Source organism: Lampris incognitus, chromosome 15 (genome assembly GCF_029633865.1).
Source record: "Lampris incognitus isolate fLamInc1 chromosome 15, fLamInc1.hap2, whole genome shotgun sequence".
NCBI classification, from domain to species: Eukaryota; Metazoa; Chordata; class Actinopteri; order Lampriformes; family Lampridae; genus Lampris; species Lampris incognitus.
Genome location: NC_079225.1, coordinates 48,222,520 through 48,235,764, shown reverse-complemented (window position 1 = coordinate 48,235,764; position 13,245 = coordinate 48,222,520). Strand labels below are relative to the sequence as shown.

Here is a 13,245-nt window from a genome sequence, read left to right as displayed (position 1 = left end):
ACTTAAAAAACCGTTTTATCGATGGGTTTCTTTACACTGGGGGGATATTGGATGATGAGCTTGTTTTGTTTAGCGGTTTTGTCATCCTTTTATTTACGTTGTCTCCTTTATGTGAACAGGTAGGGCCACTGAGGCAGCCGTCTTTTCAGAAAACGCCCTGATTACAACCCGTGTAAAAGCAGTAAAAGCACACCAGAATTGCGGCTCGCGTCAAGCGGTCCTACATGAAACGGGCCAGAGAAGAGACGTCATCGGAAGGGACCACCTCAGCTCTGCCAGCCAACTCGGATGTCATTAAGAGGGCTTAGCTTGTCTCAGTTTAAAAGCTCCTGCACATGGTTCCACGTGGGTGGAGCGTAGTATTAGAAGCCAGGGTCCCAGCCTTGGTGTTCACATGGTGACTTTCGAGGACCAGACGGTCTCGGGACCGAGTGCAGCGTGGAAATGAACCGTGGTTAGAAAGACGTGTAAGGTATTGCTTGGTAAATAAGGAGAATGCAGTGGCAGCGACTGCCGGCCCACTTTCTCATGTAGTACACGACAATGTGTTCGATAGCCGTCCCCGTTGGGAACCTCAGGACGGAATGATGGACTGCATTGAGACGGTTCAGAGTAGAGACAGGAGAGTGCATATAGATTAACCCAACAGGGTCCAAAGCAGATAAAAAGGTTGACTGACAAATTTGCTTCCTGTGATCCTGGGTAATGCATGCCTTAATTCTATAGAAGAATCAGTCGATCGCGATCAATCAGTCAATCAATCCGTCAAAAGAATGACAGTATACCTCTAGCCAACTTAGTCTTCTGGGAAGGCTTTCTTGACATAGTTCATGTAGATGAACGCATTGTTCATGTAGCTGCTAAATATGGCGAGTGTGATGTAACAGATGCTCTGCCTCACCCAGCCACTGAAATCCAGACACACCGAGGGGCGAGCACAGGCCCCGCAGGTGTCAGGCCAGTTATTCAAGTGAAATAATGTGTTTTCCGGTGGGATGGAGAAGACACAAAGCCGACGGAGCATCCTTGTGTGGGCGTGGATGGTGGGACTGTTTGCGGGTGCAGACGGGAGTGGACGCACATTTGGGAGCAGGTGGTAATGGTAAAAACTTCAGCGGGAGTGAGACTAAGCTAACAGTCCTGCGCAGGGCCCTGCTCCGTAGTCCCCCGCTCTTTCAAAGCTGCAAATTGGCTGGGCCTTTTAATTAACCCTTAACCTCCCAGAGAGGATTCTGGAGGATTTTGTTAAGGGTCTTAAGGGCTCGTCACTCACTTCCAAAGGGCTGTGGTGTGGCTCATCAAACTCTGCTGAATGAAACCAGCAGAGAAAGGAGATGAGAGATTGACTGACCCTGTTTTCACATCTCTTCCTCCCAAACGACAAGGGTCGCTCTCATCTCCTAGAAACTGTCACTTTAGTGCTCGAAATGGGGGTGTTATTATGGGAAACAGTGTTGGGGTGGATATTTGTCACCATTTACATGTTTTAACAGCACTTAACTTCTGTTTGACTGGCTAATCTTCATGGGGCCAAATAGCACTGTTTGAACAAGCCAATCAGAATTGTCCCTCAGAGTGACGTCACACTGGCAGAAATCGAGCTAGAGTTCACAAAGCGTGACCCATGCCGAGAGCAAGGTGGCCCCTGCTTGAGTAGCAGTGGTTTCTGTCAGGGGAGGGGGCGAGGCTGGCAGTGCTGCCGGCCAGTCAGAGTAGTGGACCGTGCTTTTGTTATATTAATCGTCACCCAAACAGCCTGTTCCATTAGAGGCGGGTGTGGAGCGCTGGAATCCAAATCACTGTTGGAAAAACAATGTAGGAGACGGACCCTCCCTCAGGTTTAAAACCGCATGGGTTATAATATAGGTGAGATGAACATGAAATACAGAAGGGAAATTCAGAGAGTACCGCGGCCAGAGACCCGCGGGGTCAGAGGGCAGGTTGGAAAGATGGGTCTGCTGAAAAGGAGACCGATGAATCGACTCCTCTTGGTCTCAAAACCCTTTCAGGAGTTGAAATACCCTGAGACCAGAACGAGCAGAGCATGTCTGACATTTGAAAAGCTTCTGGTCTGTGTTATACTTCACACCCTGTTCCTCTCACATATGAATGACGCACATTCCTTTATTGGAAAAGGCACATTGAATTCAGACACGCCGTGTCCCCAGACCCACGCTCTGCCCGCTGATCTCTTCAGTGGACCTCCAGCTGCATGGGGAACAAGATTTTTGTTGTTGTTGTTGTTCCTCTTGAAGGAAAAGTATTCCTGGGGTAGATTGAGTGTGTGAACTGAGCGGAGGTCAGTTCCTTTGCCCCTGTCCCTCGCTGATTTCACAAATAGGGAAATTATAGTAATGTCACTGTCAGTAACCACGTTTCCGTCCAAGTGTTTCATCTGAATTTTGTCATTTGGACTATGAAATGCTTGATGGGAATGGCAAATACCGAATAACATCCCTGAAACTAACGAGTGTTTGTATGGATAAACTTTGTATTTGATTTAAAGAAATGCAGGTAAGTTGCAGTGGAAATGCATTTGCTCAATTAAAACTGGAAATGGGAATAGACTTCAGTCACATGATCAGCTGTTTCTTCATCTTAATGGCGGATGGTAAGCAAGGCTGGATGACTGACGGGGCAAAGTGGGCAGCTGCCCCTGAGACTCCAGGTCCACCATATATCAGTTAGTTTATAATCATTAGATGAAGTGCAATTTTCGTGGGAATATACACCATTTAAACACAATATCAGCTTAAATGACAGGGGCCTTAAGTCGAGCCCATGTCCACTCTTTGTACATGCACAGCGGGCAGAGAGTGGGCAGTCGTCGGGTTGTCGGGGCCCATATTACATTTTGACCTGGGCCATCTTGGCGGGTTAATCCAGCCATGATGGTAACATGATGTTGGAAATGTAGACCCACATTCAGGGTTTTACTGGCTTAAAAATATTTGAAGGAAATTGACCTTTGTTCACGTTTGTTTATTTTGTGACAATTATCTGCTTAATTCTTTTTTCAAACCTTGGATGCAAGTGTGCCTATTGTCTCAGGGGAAGGTCACACCAGGCATCCTTGCCAGTGACCTTTGCTTCCCAGGAAGTCATGCAGTCTGGGGCACCAATAGGAATTGCCGCAGCGTTTTGCCATGAATACCATGATAACGATCAGAACAGCAGCATGGGGTCAGTTTGCAGAACTGACCCGGCATCCCACCCTAAATGTCACTTCTCACACTACACTGACCTGCGGAGAGCAACATTCTTCAAAGGTCAGTTTTTTATGGGGCCAAACTCATGGGAGAATTCAGCTGTGACCTATGATCCAGAATACGGCCTCCTGAGCAAGTCAGTAGGCCATGAGAGAAATGTTGACTCGGTAGCCACTTTCTTTCACAGGGTGCAGGCTAAGAAATCAGCATTTCACGTTCAACTGCCACAGTGGCTTCTCTCGGGTCTTGAAAGCGATGCCGTGTTGATAATGATGGAGAGGTCTGTCATATTTTAGGATAATGTGCCTTGCTTTAGGAAAACTCTTGAAGAGTGTGATTTCCCTGTAAGTAAGTAAAATGACCCACTTCCGCCTGTAGAATCCGCAGTTTGTTTCTAGAAAATCTATTTGAACCCTTCTGTAGTCTTACGGCCCATAACAGCGTAACAGCAGAGGCAAAACTCTAAATGATCTCTTTTTTCAGCCTGAAATGTGATGACTTCTCCTAGAGAGACCCCAGCATTAGAAACACTGAAGCATTGTTTTTGTTCATATTTCCATGAAAGCTGTACACCACTCGGGTACTAAGATTGTCTTGGGGTCATGTGTGACCTTAAGACATGTTGGGTCATGTGTGACCCTATAAAAACGAGGGGTGTCCGCTGATGAAATGCAGTCTTTCTGCACTGTGAAGAGGGAAAACCCAGGTAGTCACACAGTTTGTGGTGACCGACAGCTTCTTTCTTCGTGCAAAATAGATTGTGGGTTTAAAATTAAATGAAGTTGCTTTAAATCAGAGGTGGGGCAGCATGGTGGTGCAGTGGTTAGCGCAGTCGCCTCACAGCAAGAAGGTTCTGGGTTCAAACCCCGGGGTAGTCCAACCTTGGAGTTTGCATGTTGTCCCCGTGTCTGAGTGGGTTTCCTCCGGGGGCTCCGGTTTCCTCCCGCAGTCCAAAGACATGTAGGTCAGCTGAATCACCGTACTACATTGTCCCTAGTTGTGTGTGTGTGTGTGTGTGTGTGTGTGTGTGTGTGTCTGTGTGTGTGTGTCTGTGTGTGTGTGTGTGTGTGTGTGCATGCGTGGGCGTCAGCATGTTGGTCCTGTGATGGACTAGCGGCCTGTCCAGGGTGTCTTCCCGCCTGCCGCCCAGTGACTGCTGGGATAGGCTCCAGCATCTCCGCGACCCTGGGAGCAGGATAAACGGTTCAGATAATGGATGCATGGATGGATGGATGGATGGATGGATGCATGGATGGATTGATGGATGCATGGATGGATAATTTAGAGGTTTATTGAAGGCGGGTCATAAATGAGCCTTGAGACAAGGGCAGTGCACAGAATGTGTGGACAACACGAGGGGTAAGAGGCAGCGGTCAGAACTGTTATGGGTGGAAGGGTGGTCGACTCTTCTTGGTAGATTGGTTTTCTGAAAAGACAGCCAGGAATAGAAACCCACGGAGTAAAAGAAACGGGACGAAATGGGAGGGTTGTACGTTAGCCGCTGTTCTGTTATTGTATGTTTGAGAAATGCTAGTGTGGTTGAAAAGCCCTCCAGGACTGGATTGTGTTTTAGGGCTTCACAAATACAATTTGACTTGGCTGGGAACACAGAGAACTTGTCCTGGCGAGGTTCCCTCTCAGGTCAGCAGGATCACAAGCGGCTCCGGAGAACAAGATGTGAACCAGTTCCCCGCCTCAGCGTTTCAGAGAGTGCAACTTCATTTTGCCCACACGACAGCTTATTTCACTCAGCACCTGGTTCTAAGCTTGTCCCACGTGTTTCACGTCCATCTGGTGTCCTAGCTTTACCATCCTTTCTGAAGCTTTACAGAACTCATCAACCAGCTCTTGAACATTGCATCTTCCTGTGTTTGTGCCAACGCTACCTGCTAGCTGATGTGGACAGCTCGGTCTCACAGACACAACCTTCGTATACCACTTGTTTGCAGTTCGTCAGAATGCGTATATGTGCTTTTAAACATCTGGTCTTGCAAGACGACAATGTATGAAATCAAGTTGTTTGCATGAATACGGTGGCTTTCAACGTATCGATGAATGAGGATGTAGTTGAGGACATCTGACATCATCATCTGCTATAGTATTACTTGATTAGAGATGGCTAAGTGTAGTATTTAGGTTAAAATTGGTAGTTTAGGCATTAGATTAGAGGAGGTTAAGTTTCGGTGGTTAAGGTCAGGGTAAGGATTTCAAAGGCTGGTTGTTAAAGGTACAATATGAATGTCGTGCCGCCATGGCTATTGTGGAGTACTGCAACCATATGAGCACTCGACTGACAACAAGGAACATGAGGTATCTCACATCGGTCAGTATTGTATGTCTGTCTGAGGGATGGAGAGACCTGATGCCAATAACATTTAAGAAGTCTGCCCAGAACAACAGCAGAAGCAGCTCAGACAGCTGCTGTGTGCAGCAAGTGCCACTTGTACCTTTGAGTATTGTAATCCACATTGAGTGTAAATTAGGGTTAAAAGTAGGCCTTAATTGTATGTCTTCAGCTATGTCCTCATTTATCAGTAGGTTGACAGTCATGTTGGATTTGTACTTGGTGTTACTGGAAGAGCTGCACCATATACCATCTCCCAGCTTCATAACAATTCATCATCCTCTCCCACACCTGTGTCTCTCTCTCTCTCCCATGCCAACCCCTTTGTTGCTCTGCCACCAGCCTCTCCCTCTCCCACCACCTCATCCACTGTCTCCACTAACATCATCCACACTACTAATGCCACCACCAACGGTAAGCAGCCCTCACACACTCTTCCAATCCCTTGTTCTCCTCCTCTTCTTCCTTTCTCATCCCTCTAACATTCTCCCCCTCTTTACACCCTCCTCTTTCCCTCCCTCACCTTCTATACCACCTCTCAAACTCATCCTCATACCAGCTCTTCCCAGTCCAACTCAGTCTTTACCCCTTCCCCACCTTCTCTTCTTTCTTTCTGCTCTTCTCCATCCTTTTCTTGCTCTTTTTTTACTCATATTCCATGATATCATGAAATGTGATTGTGTTGTGCTGCCGTTGTCGATACAGTTGTGAGTTTGAAGGTCCATTGACAGTGTGCTTCTGTAAGCTCAAGTTGGTCTTCATCCCATGGCAGCCATATGGGAAGTTGAGTCCATGAAGACTCAACTGTCAGAGCTCAGCAGAAACCCACTGACATACAGTGGATCTGTTGTGGTGGCTGTTGTTTCATCTCTCTGCCTTTCTTTTTTTTCCTCACAAATTGGTGGTTTGTTGGGGGTTCCTCTAAGATCTAGAGAGAGCTGATAAGCAGTAGGGCTCCTGACTTGAAAAAGCAGGCATGATATTGGGCAGTCAGTCTTCTGTGTGTCGCTGAAAAGCTGAAATTGCGTCCCCTGTTGACATCACTGTTGTCATATCAGAGACACAAAAGACACAAAAGCTCAGTATGATGGCTAGTGCTAATGGAGTGTTGTCCCTATAACATGTATGTAGTGGGAATGTATGAAGTATGTAATGTTGAAAGTTGTGATTGTATCCCTTTAAAGAGTATTTTGAGGGGCGCCCAGGCGGTGTGGCGGTCTACTCCGTTGTCGACCAAGACGGGGATCGCCGGTTCAAATCCCCGTGTTACCTCCGGTGTGGTTGGGCGTCCCTACAGACACAATTGTCCGTGTCTGTGGGTATGTGTCCTGGTCGCTGTACTAGCGCCTCCTCTGGTCGGTCGGGGTGCCTGCTCAAGGGGGAGGGGGAACTGGGGGGAATAGCGTGATCGTCCCACGCGCTACATCCCCCTGGTGAAACTCCTCACTGTCAGGTGAAAAGAAGCGGCTGGTGACTCCACCTGTATGGGAGGAGGCATGTGGTGGTCTGCAGCCCTCCCCGGATCGGCAGAGAGGGTGGAGCAGAGACCGGGACGGCTCAGAAGAGTGGGGTAATTGGCCGTATACAATTGGGGAAAAAAGGGGTGAAAAAAACAAAAAACAAAAACAAAACCTAAGCGTTTGTCTTCAGCTATGTCCTGGTGTATCAGTATGTTGACAGTCATGGTATTTTGGGATCTGCAGATAAGTTGTACCTGAAAGAAATGGAAACGGATGATCCGCTGTGGCGACCCCTAACGGGAGCAGCCGAAAGTAGTAGTAGTAGATAAGTTGTACCTGAATATTTCTCGGTGATACTGGTCTGGATTTGTACTTGGTGTTATTGGAAAAGCTGCACCGTATAGCATCTCCCAGCATCATGACCATTCATCATCCTCCCTCCCTCCCTCCCTCTCTCTCTCTCCCCCTCTCCCATGCCAACCCCTTTGTTGCTCTGCCATCAGCCTCTCCCTCTCCCACCACCTCGTCCACTGTCTCCACTAACATCATCTACACTACTAATGCCACCACCAACGGTAAGCAGCCCTCACACACTCTTCCAATCCCTTCTTCTCCTCCTCTTCTACCTTTCTCATCCCTCTAACATTCTCCCCCTCTTTACACCCTTCTCCTACAACAACACCCTTCATACTCAAACCAGCTCTTTCCAGTACAACTCAATTTTTACCCCTTCCCCACCTTCTCCTCTTCTCCATCCTCTTCTTGCTAATTTTTTACTCATATTCCATCATATCATGAAATTTGATTGTGTTGTGCTCAGTGTTGGGCAAGCTACTGAAAATTAGTAATTAGTTACAGTTACTAGTTACTGCTCTCAAAAAGTAACAGTTACTAACTGAGTTACTGCATTATAAAAGTAATTAGTTACAAGGGAAAGTAACTTTTGCGTTACTTTTTTGGCTTCAATATGCTCTTATTAATGTACACATTATTTTAGCGTCGCTGTGGCACACTGTGAGACAAGACAATGCTCAAATGTCATCTTGTTGTAGCCATTATCACTATAATAGAACGTAAGTGGTGGAACAATAAAACACAATAGATATGTTTCGAAACTTTTGATATTTTTGGCACATTTATTGTATCCTCAAATCAAGCATTAGTGCAGTCTTTCAGCAGTGTAAATTTGAATAACTACATTATTTTAGCAGTGTACAAAACAAATTAAATAACTACACTCTTTCAGCAATGTAAAATTCAATAAGTACACTATGTCGGCAGTGTACAAAACAAATTAAATAACTACAGTTTTAGCAGTGTAACATTAAATGACAACTACACTCTTAGCGGTGTACAACTAATTACATAATATACCGTTCCTCAGACATTTGACGGTAACTTCTTATCAAATGACAGGCCTAATGGAATAAAAGTTATTTACAAAAAGAAAGACAGGCACCATCACTGAAGATGTGTCCAAGACAAGTGCACCACTAGATGTGTGTGACTGCCATACTACAACAAACACACAACACACCGTGGTTTATCCTCCTCTGCAACGTGAACAGAAAGACATTCAAGTCGGCTGAACTCCATTCACCAACTGGACATTCAGTCATGTTGGACAGACGCACAGTATTTTCAGCCTCACAAAGAGGAACAACACACAGTAATGGTTTAACAAAGACTAGGCACCTCACATCTGGCCCTGGGCTCAAGAACTCAGGGATGCTGGACCAACTTCATGGTGGGCACATGTGAGACATGCGTTCAGCCTCATGAGGACGATCTATACAGGAGATGCCTTTCAGCAAGGCAGCAGAAGTCTGGATGTGTCCTGCTTCCCAGAGCACATCCAACCACAAATGTGTTAACACAACACTGCAAGACCAGCTGATCTCTGGCAACACAACACTCCAAGACCAGCTGATCTCTGGCAACACAACACTCCAAGACCAGCTGATCTCTGGCAACACAACACTCCAAGACTAGCTGATCTCTGGCAACACAACACTCCAAGACTAGCTGATCTCTGGCAACACAACACTCCAAGACCAGCTGATCTCTGGCAACACAACACTCCAAGACCAGCTGATCTCTGGCAACACAACACTACAAGACCAGCTGATCTCTGGCAACACAACACTCCAAGACCAGCTGATCTCTGGCAACACAACACTCCAAGACCAGCTGATCTCTGGCAACACAACACTCCAAGACTAGCTGATCTCTGGCAACACAACACTCCAAGACTAGCTGATCTCTGGCAACACAACACTCCAAGACTAGCTGATCTCTGGCAACACAACACTCCAAGACCAGCTGATCTCTGGCAACACAACACTCCAAGACCAGCTGATCTCTGGCAACACAACACTGCAAGACCAGCTGATCTCTGGCAACACAACACTGCAAGACCAGCTGATCTCTGGCAACACAACACTGATCTCTGGCAACACAACACTCCAAGACCAGCTGATCTCTGGCAACACAACACTCCAAGACCAGCTGATCTCTGGCCACTGAGCTACACGCCACACCTCGAACTTCTGTTCTGACGCCGCACACACACTGACCTCTCTCACTGGAAGAGCTGTGTGTGTGTGTGTGTGTGAGTGTGAGTGTGTGAGAGTGTGTGTGTGTGTGAGTGTGTGTGAGTATGTGTGTGAGAGTGTGTGTGTGTGTGTGTGTGTGAGAGTGTGTGTGTGTGTGCGTGTGAGTGTGTTTGTGTGAGAGTGTGTGTGTGTGTGTGTTTGTCTGGCTGTTTTGGTTTCTTCAGTCTTTAGTCCAGCAGGGGCAGTGTTCATGTTCTCCCTCTCGCTGCCTCTCTCCAAATATCCATCATATCAGTATTTCCCCCACAAAAACACCACTTTGTGGACTGCAGCAGGAAGTTTTCCAAGCTCCTCCACATCCTAGTCCTCAAACCTGCTCTTCTGACGTCCCGGGGCGCGGCTCGTCCCGTCCCGTCCCGTCCCGTCGGCCAGCGTGTCCGCGCTGTGTGCGCTGCCCCCCGCTGCTACAGCGTCTATAGGGCTCCGTACTGTCCGCGGCTTCAGGCATCCGCCGGGGGTCCTGGGACATGTCCCCCGCGGGTAAGGGGGCACCACTGTTTTCTTTCCGGGCTATGGCGGTGAGAAAGACAGACCAGCTAAGGTTAGACCGCTCATTGTTCATTGGGTTAAAGGTCACGCCTGCTTGTTGTTGGTGGCGCGTCGCAGACCGGTTGTGCGCCGGCGGGTAATGGCGGCCCGCCCTCCCTCTCTCCCTCCGCCGCCGCCACAAGTGTATTCCAGGCCCGTGGGAAACACTAATTATGCAGATTGGTTTGTGGGTTCAACATGTGAATCCTCGTCTTTCTATCAGTCCTGTGGGGAGGGAAACTGATATTTCCCTCCTTTGGCTGGGCACAGAACATGAACTCCACAAGTTCTTCATGAAAACAGTCACCATTGTCCTGCCACTGTGACTTATGGCCGCTCTAACGTTCGTTCTCTCCGTCTTTTCATTTCTAAAGACCGTCATATTTCCCCCTCCCCCCTTTTCTCCCCCCCTTTTCTCCCACATTGTGTCTGGCAAATCCCCCCGCGCTTTTTGAGCCGTCCCGGGCGCTGCTCCACCCCCTCTCTGCCGATCTGGGGGGGCGCCCCGACCGACCAGAGGAGGCGCTGGTGCAGCGACCAGGACACATACCCGCACCCGCAAACACGGCCAGCTGCGTCTGTAGGGATGCCCGACCAAGCCGGGGGTAACGCGGGGATCCATCCCGTGTTGCTAGGCGACGGAATAGACCGCTACCCCACCCGGATGCCCAAAAGATCGTGACGTACTGATCGCTATCCTTTTAGAGCTACGTAATGATGACGTCAGGGCGTCAGCTGGCGGCAAAACAGCCGGAAGCGGCAACGTTAAATAGGAATCACGTCCTCGGGCAGCGGACATCATCTAGCTAACGTTAGCCAGCGTGTCTTCATGCTGTGTTTCTGGGGGCCAGAATCGAAGAAGTAACAAACTAAACTTGAAGTTTTACCGCATACCAGCCGCCACTCCCAGTCAACAAGATCGGAGACAGCTGCGGTCACACGCGGTGAGACGGAAGGACTGGGCCGAGGAGATCATCAGAAATGCTGGTGTTTGTAGCGCACACTTCATATCAGCTAAGTAAGCTAAGCTAAAGTTACACTATGTGTGGATGTTTGCGTCCAGCTAAGCTCCGCCCACAAAACCCGTCTAGCAGAAAGGGGTCTTGTATAGAAACCCCACAGATAAAGACCTTCTCTTACGTGGTAAAAGCTTTCATCCTAGTCCTCTACAAAGGAGTCTGCCTACCAGTCACTTTAGCGGGATACGGCGTTTATTAGGGTCTACCAAGCTCTGCTGTAACGGCGAGCCTCAGGGAAAGAGGCTGTGCGGCCAGCCGGATCCACAGCGCCGGGTTCGACATGTTGACCAGAGTGCGCGTCTCCACAGCAGCGCAGCAGAGGGCAGCAGGGGGCAGCAGAGGGCAGGTTGTCCTGCAGTCTACAGTTCACTCCGTTAGGGAAACACCACGACAAGACACAGGTGCAGTTTGAGTTCAGACCCCGACTCTAAGAAATCCTTTCAAGGCCCCCCACGCTTGGTTTAGAAGCGCTCACCTAACATACGCGAGCGACCTTATTGTGAGAGCAGACCAACGACAACGAAGACCACCACATGTCCTCTCTTCTGTCCCTGATAGCAGTTACAGGTGTGCACGTTGCGCACAACGTAATGTCCCCTCGAAGTGTCAACAGTCCCAGGTAAAAGTGCGGCATGGTGGCCCAGTGGTTAGCGCTGTCGCCTCACAGCTAGAAGGTCCTGGGTTTGAACCCCAGAGTTGGCCAACCTTGGGGGTCATCCTGGGTCGTCCTCTGTGTGGCGTTTGCATGTTTTCCCCGTGTCTGTGGTGGGTTTTCTGCAGGTGCTCCGGTTTGCCCCACCATCAAAAAGACATGCATGTTAGGGTTAATACTGCTGCCTGTGCCCCCGAGCAAGGCAATGGCAAAAGAACTGGAGTTGGTGCCCAGGCGCAGCATGAAGGTGGCAGCCCACTGCTCCTAGCTACACAGACCACAGCTAGCATGGGTTAATTTGCAGTAACTCAATTGCCCCAAGGGGATTAATAAAGGAAATGTAATATTAATAATACTTAATAAAAGGTTTCATTACTTGCACTACCGAAGACATTATTTATTCGATCATATACCCATGTGGCCTTGCCTACATTGGAAAGACTCAGCATTGTCTAAAAACTCGCATTGCTGAACATGGAAGCAACATAAGAAAAAAACAATCAAAAAATCCATTAGCAGTCCACTTCAGTGTTCTTAAGCATAATCCAGCCACTCTGAGATACACTGGTATCGAACATGTGTCTACAACTAGACGAGGGGGTGACACAGATAACCTTCTTAGGAGAGGCTTTTTAAATTTACACACTTGGCACTCTGTCACCCAAAGGTCTCAATATGATTAAAACCTTTTCTGTGATTGTTGACTACCATCTGGATTATTGATGAATCAGATCTGATGGTTTTTATTATCTCTGTAAATTTGGCGTCTTTTTGGATCTATCTATCTATCTATCTATCTATCTATCTATCTATCTATCTATCTATCTATCTATCTATCTATCTATCGTTCATCTTCTGGATTTTATATACATATATATATATATATATATATATATATATACATATATATAAGTAAATCGTTTATGGGACAGTACAGGCCTGTTTCATGTGATAAGCATCATCAGGGGTCAGTAAAGCTACAGGAGGAAAGAACACACCATTTATTGTCTCATCATGCACATCACGTGCACAGCGTTCAATGGGGAAGGGAGAGGTGCAACATTCAAAAACACGCGATCGCTAACGGTCCAATGGGGGGGGGGTTGTTGGTATTTGTGTATTGTCATGATTTATATATAATTACAAAATAGGTGCTTATATCTATGTCTGCATCTGCTGGCCAGTTCATTCCTGTTATTCAGTGTGGACATTTGTGGTTTGCAGATGATAAAATACTTGTCAGTGAGACAGATTACACATTTTACTACTGGGTGAATATGTTTTGTTCTTTGAGGGGATTTTCCAGGTGGTTGAATAATTAATGTTTCTGTCCACTAATGACCAAATATAAGGGCTTAAAGATGTGACATTCTTTAAACGGTTGTTTCTGAAGCTACACACATGTGCATTAAACCTCT

The 13,245-nt window shown here is 47.5% G+C and overlaps 1 protein-coding gene across 1 annotated transcript in view; it reads left to right on the top strand.

Annotated features, from left to right (window-relative positions):
- adgrg6 (adhesion G protein-coupled receptor G6) overlaps positions 1–13,245 on the top strand; it is a 180,657-nt gene that overhangs the window by 2,209 nt on the left and 165,203 nt on the right. The gene's annotated exons all lie outside the window — the stretch shown is intronic.